Here is a 12,116-nt window from a genome sequence, read left to right as displayed (position 1 = left end):
GAATAAAGATCAACTATTCACTGTTTCACAATCCAAATGCTGTACAGCCAGGGCTGGTCCAGGCTACAACCAGGATCCTGGAACTCAATCCAGGTTTCCCTCATGGGTGGCAGTGGCCAACACATAAAGCCTCCCAGGGCGCACATAAGTAGGAAGCTAGAACAGAAGCAGAGTAGTCAGGACTCACACCAGGGGCTCCAACATGGGATACAGGCACCCAAAGGGCCAAATGACTGCTGAGCCATACATGCACACCTGCTTCTGGACTTCCACATTTATATTTTCCGGACTGTGACTACAAATTAATGAAACCATTGGAAAGGAATGGGGTACAACCGTATCTACTTCTGTCTACCAATGATTTTATGGAAATTAATTGGACATAAAGACATGATGCACATGTAGCTTGAAATATTCATTTAGAAATGACTGATATCTAAGTATGTACAGACAACAGTGTATCAAATAAATACTAACCAATATATAAATTATATACACATGTTATATGTAATATATACATATTTTCCCATAAATAAAGTAAATTTCATTCTTGTAAAAAGCAAAACAATAATGTTTTTAAATTCAGGTGTTATTTTTGTCTCAACTTATTATATCTTCAATCCTTGTCCATTCTAACTCTTAGATATTCTGGATCCTGCCCACTCTTCTCCATCCTGAACTGCTGCTCTATTGCTTCAGGTTTCACTCTGTTTCATCTGCACCCAGTCTCGTCACCTCCAGTGCCCCCCTGTTGATCCTTCTTTCGTACAGCCACAGAGGGACAATTCTCACTACCAAGTGGGGTCATCTGACTCCAGTGCTACAAAATCTTCAGTGGCTCCTTGAGGAGGAGATACAATCAAGTTCCAAGCCCCTCTCCTTGGCACCTGAAGCTTCTGATAAATGGAAAATCTGTATGTATGGCCTTTTGCAAAGTGCCTTTGGAGCTCTTCTCATCAATAGATGAAGTGTTTTGCTCCACCCCTTGACTTGAGCTTGCACATGTAACCTGCTCTGGCCATAAAGCAGCAATCCCACCACACACAGAGGCTTTCAAAACCAGTGTGCCCTTCTTGCTTTTCTGAGTTTGAGAAATCCACGTGAACAGGCTCAGGCCTAGGGTTGAGGGAAGGAGGCCATGTGGAGAGAGGGGCCAGTCACCCCATTGTCAACCAGCCAAACCCAGCTGACCACCAACATGAGAACAAGGCTAGTCCAGGCCAGCAGAAGACATGCCCAGCAAAGCTCAGCTCAAAGTACTGCACCATGCATGTGTGATCCCTTAACATCATCCTGCATGCAATCTCCACCTTCTCCACGTCTTGCTACTTAAGACAACCACACCTATGACCTTCCGAGGACTGTTGTGGAAATACCCAGACTGTGCATGATATGCCTGGGAGATGCATAGCCCTCCACCCCTTCCTGCCATCAGAAGGGCTCATAGCCAATGACAGACTGGTATGGAAGCACGAAAGCCCAGTTCCTTTGCCCCTAGGGGAAGAAACTCTGGGGTGTGATGTATGCTCCAGACTTCCCCAGGGCATCAAAAGTGAAGGATTTCACCTGAAATTGCCTGGCTTCATCCCATTCTTAGGATAGCCCCAATTCCCTTCCTGGTTTCTCCTGGGAATAGTTCCCTAGCACTTACACATCTGAAAAGCTCTTTCCTGAGCTTTCATTATCACTTCTGTGAAGTGGCCCTGACCACCTAGGGAGAGAGAATTAATCACTCCTTCCTCTGTGCTGCTTCCGCCGACTTTTACAGCAATGACTGCATGCAAGCAGGTCCCCATTGATAACTGAGCAAACCCAAACCATCTCTCATTGGTCAGCAAGCACTTTGAGGGCGGGATCATGCTGTTATTAGCCACTGAAATATTTTCCATAACCAGTAGGGACATGGGGCATATTGATGGACCAGGGTGTTTCTTACACTGACTTCAAATCTGCCGCCTTGTAATTGTCACTTATTGCCCCTAACTCTTCCCTTTGACTCAGTAGGGTAAGCCTTCTTACTGTGATAATTTCCTTCTAGGCTTAACAACTCTCTGTCTCTTGGCTTTGATTCCTAAGACTTACTGTCTGTCAGATCTTCTTGGCACTCTATCAATGTCCCCCTTAAAGCCTCATAATCAGAACTGAAAACAATAGGAATGCAAAACAACAGGATGAAAGAAAACAGATGCAGATTAGAAATCCCAGTGACCTCAACTCTCTCTCCATCTAGATGAAGAGTTTTCCTTAATGAGAAGACGATAGCTGCCTCACTGTCGTCCACATGAAATTAGGTCAGTTACAAACCACTAGGTTACTTTACCTGAACTTTTGTGCAACCTATCATATCTAACCCGAATAACAAGATTGGGTTTTGAACCTAAATGCAAAGTTTAACTTCAGTCTGTCAGCTTCATTTGGTTTTATTTTGCTATAATAATGACTAAAATCAACTTTTTAAAAAAAAAAAAAAACACTGATGCCTATCAGTTTTGTGACCTGTCAAACCTTCATCCTGGTTAATGATAAGAATGAGAGCAAGACCAGTGAGAACACTGACCACTACCAACCTGAATCCAGGTGGATCCTGATCCATGGGCTCACACTCCGTAGCAACCATCACTGAGCAAGCTCTGCATCTCCCAACTGTGCTGTCATACATTCCCAATTTATTTGCCAATAGGATGTCAGAAATATTTCTTTGAACTTCCAAAATCAAATTTTAATATATCTTTGGAATCTTCCTTATCTGTGGAACAGAACAATGCCACACGGCTTTATAAGAGATGGACACAGAAATATGAGCTCCGTTACTTAGCAGTTTTGTGACTGTAAGTGAATTTTGATATCTCAAAGCCACAATTTTTGTACCACTTGAATAAGAATCATCGTTTCCGTTTCATAGGACAGTTGTAAGTAAATCAATTTATTTACAGGAGGGATTTAACCGGCGCCTAGCATGGAAGAATAGTGATTTGTCTTGTTAGTCTGACCTAAAGGGAAGGCTAGGGAGAGAGCAGCTGATTTAAGGGAGTCACAAGGCCTCACGGAGAAGGCAATATTGGAGCAGAAAGCTGAGAAGGAAGGAAGAGGGAATAACCCACAGGGCTGTCCTGGGAACAATGTTCCAGGCCAAGGGAGTGGCAAGGACAAGGCAAAGAGGGCCTTTGCATTTCACAACCCCAGGTGAAGGCAGAGGGGCAGCAGGGTTAGATGTTGCAGGACCTTGGGGCTCACGCTGAGTGAGATGAGAAACCGCTGTGGGATTGAGAGCAATGCGAGCGGAATTGCCTTCTAAAGGACTACCCTCGCTGAACGGTGGCAAACAGGCCACAGGCAAGCAAGAGTTTGGGAGTCTATTCCAAGCCTCCTGCAATTTGCTATTGGACTCCCTCCCAGCTGGGATCTTGTGCTCCAACCTGAAGTCAGGGCTGGAGTCAGGCTTGTGGAACTTGCAGTTTATGCCATTTGGTGGAGAAGCTTCTTTAAGCCAAAGCATACATGACTCAGGACAAAATTAGTCACAGAAAATCAGAAGGGGGTGAGGAGCATTGGTCAAATAAGAAGCCCTAAAGTTTAAGCTTCAGGGTGAGTCTACTTCTAGGTGAGAGGCCTAGAGTTACAAGAGCAAAAGTTACCAGGTGGGAGAGGACTTTAAAGCGATGGCACTGGATAAAATCATCTTTGCAGTGAAAGCAAATAAAAAAGTCCCTGGGGACCAGCACTGTGGTATAGCTAGTAAAGCTGTCACCTACAATGCCAGCACCCCATAAGGGCACCAGTTCCAGACCTGGTTGCTCCACTTCAGGTCCAGGTCCTTGCTAATGGCCTGGGAAAGCAGCAGCAGATGACCCAAACCCTAGGGCCCCTGCACCCACATGGGAGACCTGGAAAAAGCTCCCGGCTCCTGGCTTTGGCCTGGCCTAGCCCTGGCCATTGTGACCATTTGAGAAGTGAACCAGAGGATGGAAGACCTCTCTGTCTATCTGGACTTCTCTCTCTCTCTCACTCCCTCTCTCTCACTCTGTAACTCTGACTTTCAAATAAACAAATTAAAAAAAGCAAAAAGAAGTCCTTGAATCCTGGGGGAATCTGGTGTTTTGAGATTGAGGGGTACTTAGTGAAGAAGACTGAGAAGGATCAGTGGGGTACATTTTTAAATTAAATCCCTTTTCTCTGAACACATACCTCCCACTTGCTCTCCTATGGGCTGCTGTTAATTACAGCTCTTTTCTTAAACTGCCAAAGGAGGGGGAATCTCTGATCACTTGACTTTTAGTAATTATAGTCGAAAACTGGAGTTGGGATCAGATGAATTCGGTTCAAAGAGAAGTTCAGCACTTCACCAGTGGTATGAGAAGAAACTTGCTACAGGTTCAGAGATTAAATCTTTAATCCGGCACCAACTCGTTAAATCACCTGTCCAAGGTCACACTGATTTTCTGGATCTCAATGTGTGGGTCTATAATTGAAGGATGCGTTATTTTCTCTGGAGTCCTCTCTGCCTCTATGGTTTGTCTCATCTATTCCAGCTTAAGGTGGGTTGGATCTCAAACTGGTTCACATCAAGTTCCATGGTGTGCATTTCATTGATTTGGGTATTCTATTCAAATTCCCCATTCCCTTCATACTGATCAAGATAGGATACAAGTGAAGGCAATAAAAATAAATGAAATATGGAACTTAAAAAGATATTTGGCAATAAAACGGAATGGGTCTCATTGTAGAGTCCAAGGTAAAGTATTGCTAAATCCCTTTATAACCCTCCACTTCATTTAAGGGATATAACTAATGGCAGAGTTCACTCAAAGAATAATGTAACCATTAAAGAGAAAGACTGTGTTCCTTTTCTACGGATGCCATGAGAAGTCCCATAAACTGCGTGGCTTAAGCAACTGAAGTGTATTATCTGCACGCTCTGGAGGCTTGCAGTCCAAGAGGTAGCTGTAAGCAGGCCACGCTCCCTCTGAAAGCACAGGAAATTACCCGCTGCAGCACTCCCCTAGCCTGGTGATCCCCTGGTTTATGCCAATGTTAACTCCAATCTCCATATGAGGTTCATTCTCTCTCTGTATGTGTGTGTGTGTGTCCAAATTTTCCCCCTTTGAAGGACATAGGTCAAATTAAGCCCACTCTAATGACCTCGTCTGGGATCCAACGGCCTCTGCAAAGACCCCATCTCCACACTGGGGATGGGCTCCCAACATAGCTTTTTTTTGTGGAAGGACCCAATTCAACCCAGAACACAGACCTCCATACAATTGCTGCTTGCCAGCCTCAACTTCTCTGCATTCTCAATGGTATCCACACGTTCTGTCATCTTCACCCAAAACCTGTACATCCTCCACGTTCCCCAAAGCCATCTCCTGCTCGCCATCCTCCCGGCATTGGCTCCCTAATGCCTCGTCTGCTCTAAGGCAAGAATCTCCTCTCTGGTCCCTTCTCATAAACCCCCTCTCCCACCACTGCCACCATTCAGCCTCTACTGAGCTGCCCATGCTATTTGCTAAAATGTGCCTGTGACCTTGACTTCACTGCCCACAGTTCTCAGCGATTCCACGGCAGCTTTCAGTACAAAGTGCAATCCCTCAGGGAGAAGTCAGAATCTTTTCCCCATCAGCCCCTGACTCCCCTCAAAGCCTCAACTTCATCATATTCTTAACCACCACAAACACAAAGTGGGTCCCTGCACAGAGCACTTTGCTTGTGTCTTTCCGCAGGGCTGCTGCCAGTCTATGAAAAGCTTTCGTGCCCATTAGGAAACGGGGGCTTTGTCAGAGGAGGGGAGTCACAGTAAAGCACCCTTCCTAAACAGCTTGGTGACCGCGAGTCTCGTGGATTCCAATTCCCAGCTGTCCTCCTCAGTCCTGAGCAGGATCAAAGGACGGGCCGGGACATGGCTGCCTGGTCCTGTGCTCACCGCTGCAGTAGGAGTTCCACAGGCCAACAGTCACCAAAGCTCGGGTTTGCAGCGGTCATGAGAAATCCCTGGTTGCCCCGGGCAAGGGAGCTAAGAGGCCTGGCCTGAGAGACGGGCTCTGAACACCTGCTGCACACCTGTTGCACCAGCAGGGCTGTATCCCCAGGGGATAAGGAGTGAGGGTGCTGGGTCTTGCCCTGTCTTGGGATCTCCAGCACCATGCATAGTTTGTAGTATACACAGGGACTCAATCTCAAATGAACTCCATTTTCTCCTGAACAAAGAGAATCTAGGAATTCAAAAGTCCTAGAAGAATAGCCGAACACACCAAGCATTGCTTAGGGGAGTAAATCGGCAGGCTCTGGGGCAGGCCGGCCTGCTTTGGAATGAATCCACTTAGCGCAGGGGCGACAGTCCTGGATTGAGGTTCTAGTCTCAGGCCAGGCACCAACCAGCTAGATGGCTAAATGCGTCCACCACCTCAGTAATACCATTAAACTTCTTACACTTTATGACTTCCTGAGCTCCTCCCATCTACATCTCTCCCCTTCACTGTATGAATTTTTAAATGTTAGCTGTTAGCTCTAAAACTCTCCAGCTGGAAAGCCAGCCTAAGGGGATTCTCAGTCACATAGTAGTATGAATTAGAGGAACAATGTTAAACCTTCAAATCTTATTCCCTGCTAAGATCAGCAAAACATGAAGAAAGGGACGTGTTGATTTGGAGCTGGACTGAAAGAAAGCACTGGGAAATCATGCGAGTGTGGGAACTTACCAGCCTTACTGGCCACAGTGTTGGTGGTCATCAGCAGGGCTGCGTCTCCTCCCTTCTCCCCCAGTGCTCTTCAGACATGGACGGGACACGTGTCTACAGACCTGCCGGGGCTCAGGCCCATTCCAAGTAAGGATTATTGATGGAATTCTTTGATAAAGCCAAAAAAAGAGTCTAGACCTGACTCCACCCGGGAACTGTGCTGTAGGAAGAGAAAGCCGACCTTAGCACAAGCGGATTCCTTCACTGCTTCCATCTCCAGTGGGATGGCGAGGTCCGTGAAGAAAAAGAGCCTGGGAGGGAAAGGCCCAGCAACCACACCTGGGCCTGCAGGAGGGGCCAGGAGAGACTCCCTTTAGGTTCTTTCAAGATTGGCAGAGAAAGAATAGCTTAAGGAGGAAAATCAAAGAGCTGCCTTTGCTGTGCTCTGAGCTCTGAACAGTTCCGTAGGGAAGACTTCCTTGGTAATGCACCTGCACTCTCACAGCCTTACAGCACTCAAGGGCACAGCTGAAGAATCAGTCACATAGACTCCACAGCCTTGACCATCACAGTGGAATCGGATTAACCCTTTATCCTAATTATGTAAGAAGAGGGGGAACTTTTTCCTGCCAAGGGCCATGTGGATATTTACAACATCATTCACAGGCCATACACAATTATCAACTTAGAAATTAGCCTGCCATTTATGGAATTTCTAGTCCTGCCTGTGGTTGCCTTGGCAAGACTGGGCCAGATGATTCTGTGGGCCTTACATGGCCTGTGGACCAGATGTTCTGCATGCCTGCAAGGGAAATAATCATTTTACAATTCTGGGTTAGGGTGAGGGGGTCACCAAAGATCCTGTTTGGTTGTCTTTTGCTCCCCACTAAGTCTGAACTGGTTTAAAGAGCAAGCACTCGGCCAGCGCCGAGGCTCAGTAGGCTAATCCTCTGCCTTGCAGCACCGGCACACCGGGTTCTAGTCCCGGTCGGGGCACCGGATTCTGTCTCGGTTGCCCCTCTTCCAGGCCAGCTCTCTGCTATGGCCAGGGAGTGCGGTGGAGGATGGCCCAAGTGCTTGGGCCCTGCAACCCCATGGGAGACCAGGATAAGCACCTGGCTCCTGCCTTCGGATCAGTGCGGTGCGCCGGCTGCGGCGGCCATTGGAGGGTGAACCAACGGCAAAAAGGAAGACCTTTCTCTCTGTCTCTCTCTCTCACTGTCCACTCTGCCTGTCAAAAAAAAAAAAAAAAAAAAAGCAAGCACTCCAGCCAACTCCTTTTTAGCCTTCACGAAGGCCTTGTTAACTTATGAACAGGTGGAGAGAGGTTGGCAATGCTTATTTCCTACAATTCCATAAAATTGACTTGATGGAGACCTTTCAATAAATTACTATAATTGAAAGTAATCCTCTCTCCAGTTCTATTCATTTATCTAAAATCTATCTTAACAGCAAATAGTTTGTGATTTCCTGAAAGAACACATTTCCTGGCTTGTTTTCTTATTACATTTTAAATGAGTTTGAGTATTGGAGCTGCTCAGACACCACACTAATGTCACACCTCTTCTTAAACTCTGCCACTTCCCAAAAGCTATTTACTGGGTCCAGCCTTGTGGGTAGTGGGTTCAGCCACATCCCATATGGACACTAGTTTGAGTCCAGGCTTCTTCACTCCCAATCCAGCGCCTTGCTAATGTGCCTGGGAAAGCAGTGGAAGATGCTCCAAGTACTTGGGCCCCTGCCATTCATGTGAGGGATCCAGAAGAAGCTCCTGGCTCCGGCTGCTTCCTGGTCTTATCCAACCCCTTGTGGCCATTTAGGGAGTGAACCACCGGATGGAAGACCTCTCTTGAGGGGAGAGACAGAGAAAGAAAGATCTTCTATCCATCTACATATCCCTCTACATGTTTCTCCCCTTTAGGAATTTTTGATTGTCTTTTTCTTCCTTTAACTGTTTTCTATTTTGCAGACGCCTCCTGCTTGGGAATCATGAGCATTTATAGTTCAAGGAGAGAAGGCATCCAGTATCCCCGAATCCCAGAATCCCAGTATCCCAGGACCGACGCCTGTCTTTTCAGGTTCCCTTTAGTGCAGGATTCCCCAGGACACACATGTCAAATTCAACAACTGACTGCTGTTGGCACTGCCTTCAAAGGAGGTTCCCCCTCTTGCTCAAGAGGTAAAAGTGAATTAAATGCAGAAGTGGACTCTAATAAACTATTTTCTACATCTTATTCTTTTGAAGAAAAGTTTTAAACATATTTATTCGAGAGGCAGAAAGCCAGAGATGGAGAGTCAGTCCAGGTCTCCCACGTTGGTGACAGGGACTCAAGTATCTGAGCGCTCACCTGCTGCCTCCAAGGTCTGCATTAGCAGGAAGTGGAGTCAGGAGTCAAAGCTGGGTATTGAACCCAGGCCTGCCAATGTGGGACCCTGACCATCTTAGCTAGTGTCTTAACTGCTAGGCTAAATACCACCCCTATAAGTCTTGGTCTTTTAAGCCAAACAGTGACTCATTTGTAAATGACTAGTGTGAACAGGCACTCCATTATGTTTTTGTCTATATCAACAAGCACAATTACAACAATTACTATGACAAAGGTGCAGTCAATGCAACAAAGATATTTTTGCAGTCTTTAGAAAATATGCTTTCTTAATCCAACAATCTTGAAATTGTACAAGGGATCCCAGACTCTCTGTACTACGAAGGACCCTACCCTGCAACTGGAGGGGCTAGTTGAGCCTTTATCACTTTGTCTCCTACTGGGGAGCAATTAGCCTCTTATCCCCTCTCTCTACAAATACAATTATACAAAGGAGTCAGGCAGGAAGGCAAAGGTTGGAGGCAGAGATGCAGGCTGCTGCACTGACTTGCTAATTCCCCTTTTAAGCCAGCAAGCTGAGACTCAGACCTCCCACAGCCCGTTCCATATCAATTAGTGCAGACCCATTACTTAAGGGTGAGGATTCTGAGGTTCTGAAAGACCTTCCTAAAGTCCCAGAAATCTGGGGGGAGAGAGGCGTACCTCTGAGTCCTCATTCTTAATTTAATGATCTTATAGAGTGGATTTCAAATGTAGCCCATGTCCTTAAACCATGTGGAGCCAGTTTTTTCTTTTTTATGATGGAGTTTTATTTTATTGTTGAGGATGTATTTATTGCCATGTTTCTTGGTACTAATTAATAAGTGGCAAAAATCTAATCCATAATCATACTTTTTTCAAGCTCATTCTGGTTTTTTTTTCAAGATTTTTTTAAAAGATTTTATTTATTTATTTGAAAAGCAGAAAGAGAGAGAGACAGAGGCAGAGAGAGAGCTGTCTTCCATTTGCTGGCTCACCTCCCAAATGACTGCATCCTGGCCGATCTGAAGCCAGGAGCCAGGAGCTTCTTCTAGGTCTCCCAAGCAGGTGCAGGGGCCCAAGATTTTGGACCATCTTCAGCTGCTTTCCCAGGCCATAGCAGAGAGCTGGATCTGAAGTGGAGCAGCCAGGACTGGCGCACATATGGGATGCCAGCACTGCAGGTGGCGGCTTTACCTGCTATGCTGCAGTGCCGGCCCCATAATCACATACTTTTAAAAACTCTCAGTGTTTTCAACGTCCTTTGCTGACTTCTCTAGATATTTTAGGTGTACATTTGAGACTTACTCAGCCAACTCAAGTGAAATCTGTGAATCACCCATGAGAACCAGGCCAACAATCGCCCTGCTCATGTTTTCAATATCTGTTTACTGAGCATGCATTTATTCCCCATCACAGTTCACCTGCCTCTAGGAGGAACCATGATCACCCTACAAATTGAACAACGCTTACAGTCCTCCAACTGCCTTGTCTCAACCCAGTTGACAACACCTTCTGCTAGACTCACTTTCCCACAATGAATCATCCAGAGAAATATGATTTCACACTTTGATTTGCTCCAAGCCGCGTAGGTGGAAAGAGGGAAAGAAAGCAAACATTGTTTCATGATAGAAAGCCCACTGGTTTGGCATTCATCAAGGAGTACATACTTTTCTTCTTTAGTATAAGAAGTTTCAGTCCCCTTCTTTTCCAATTCCCTAAGTTATAACCTACCTAGAGAAATGCTAGAACAGATCATGTACACACTCACACTTAAATCAGCCAACAGTTCATAATATTCCAAGCCAGCGGCTTCTTACTGTTCAGAATGTGGTTCTGCACCTCTTATTACACAGAATCTTAGAGGAATGAAGCAAGGGGCCGACGTCATGGCAAACAGCGACACCGGCATCTCTGATTTGAGCCCCAGATGTTCCACTTCTGATTCAGCTCCCTGCTAATGGCCTGGGAAAGCAGTGGAAAATACCTCAAGTGCTTTGGCCCCCTGATACCCAGGTGGGAGCCAAAGACGAAGCTCCTGGCTCCTGGCCAGGCTATTGGGCCATCTGGGGAGTGAACCAGTGTGTGGAAGCTCGCTCTCTCCCTCTCACCTCTCCTCTCTCTCCTTCTCTCTGTAACTCTGCCTTTCAAATAAATAAATAAATCTTAAAATTTCTAAAAAAGTGACGGTTTCAGGCTTGCAGAGCAGAATTTGAGCCTGCTCAATGATGTTTGCACTAAAAACATATTGACTATGTAAGAATTGCCTTATTGCATTACATTTTTTAAAAAAAGGGCATCTTTTAAGAAGAGTTGATTCCTAAGTATAGAATGATGGTTGAGTTATTTCATAGAACCAGTCTTGTTTACAGTTGTGAATGACACATTCCTAAACTAGAATTTGGATACGTAAACCCTGAACCCCAACCTCTCTTTGTTAGCGTTGAGTAGAATCAAGTGATCTTGATTGCAAGAAGCAGAGAATTGAGACAATTATCTAATCATTCAAACCCAAGGAAAAAAACCTTCAGCTTGAATTATCCAGGGAGTGCCCCATTTTTTTTTTCTTTTACTAAACCGCTAAAAGCCCAAGTCTGACAAAAGCCTTTCCTTTTCAAGTTTGTTAAGAATAAAGAATAGAGTCGCCATCAGAATATGTTTTCTGTTTCCCTAGTAGTTTCCAGGTCGCTAACCACATTTTTCCCCACAGGAAACGAATTCGGGAATTCCTCTGAACCTTTCCCAGCTACCTCCAACAGAAAAATTAGCCTAAGCTGCTTAGTGCTTCTCGGTTGCAAATTCTCCATCAGAATAGGAGACAGGTCTGCAAGAGAGGTAAGCACTGTCTTTTGTCCCGAGGGACCAAGGGGCAAAGGAAAAGCACCCCAGCGGAAGGTACAGGATGTTCATCTACAGCTCCATTTTGATGGAGCTGAGCAACTTGGCTTTCAATGTGGGCTATGTGTTCATAGGCTCCTATTCAGAGGATGTGCAAACAGCAGTTAGAAAAACAAGGTACAAAAGGAAATCAAAGAGTACTAGAAGAACGAGGTAAGAGGAAATAGCAGCGGTGCCAGAGCCAGGTGAGGTGGAGAGGTGAGGC

The sequence above is a fragment of the Oryctolagus cuniculus genome, chromosome 8 (genome assembly GCF_051225735.1).
Source record: "Oryctolagus cuniculus isolate XC-2025 breed Fujian yellow rabbit chromosome 8, ASM5122573v1, whole genome shotgun sequence".
Classification (NCBI taxonomy): Eukaryota; Metazoa; Chordata; class Mammalia; order Lagomorpha; family Leporidae; genus Oryctolagus; species Oryctolagus cuniculus.
The sequence above is the reverse complement of the archived record's forward strand: the minus strand, read 5'-3'. Positions refer to the sequence as shown.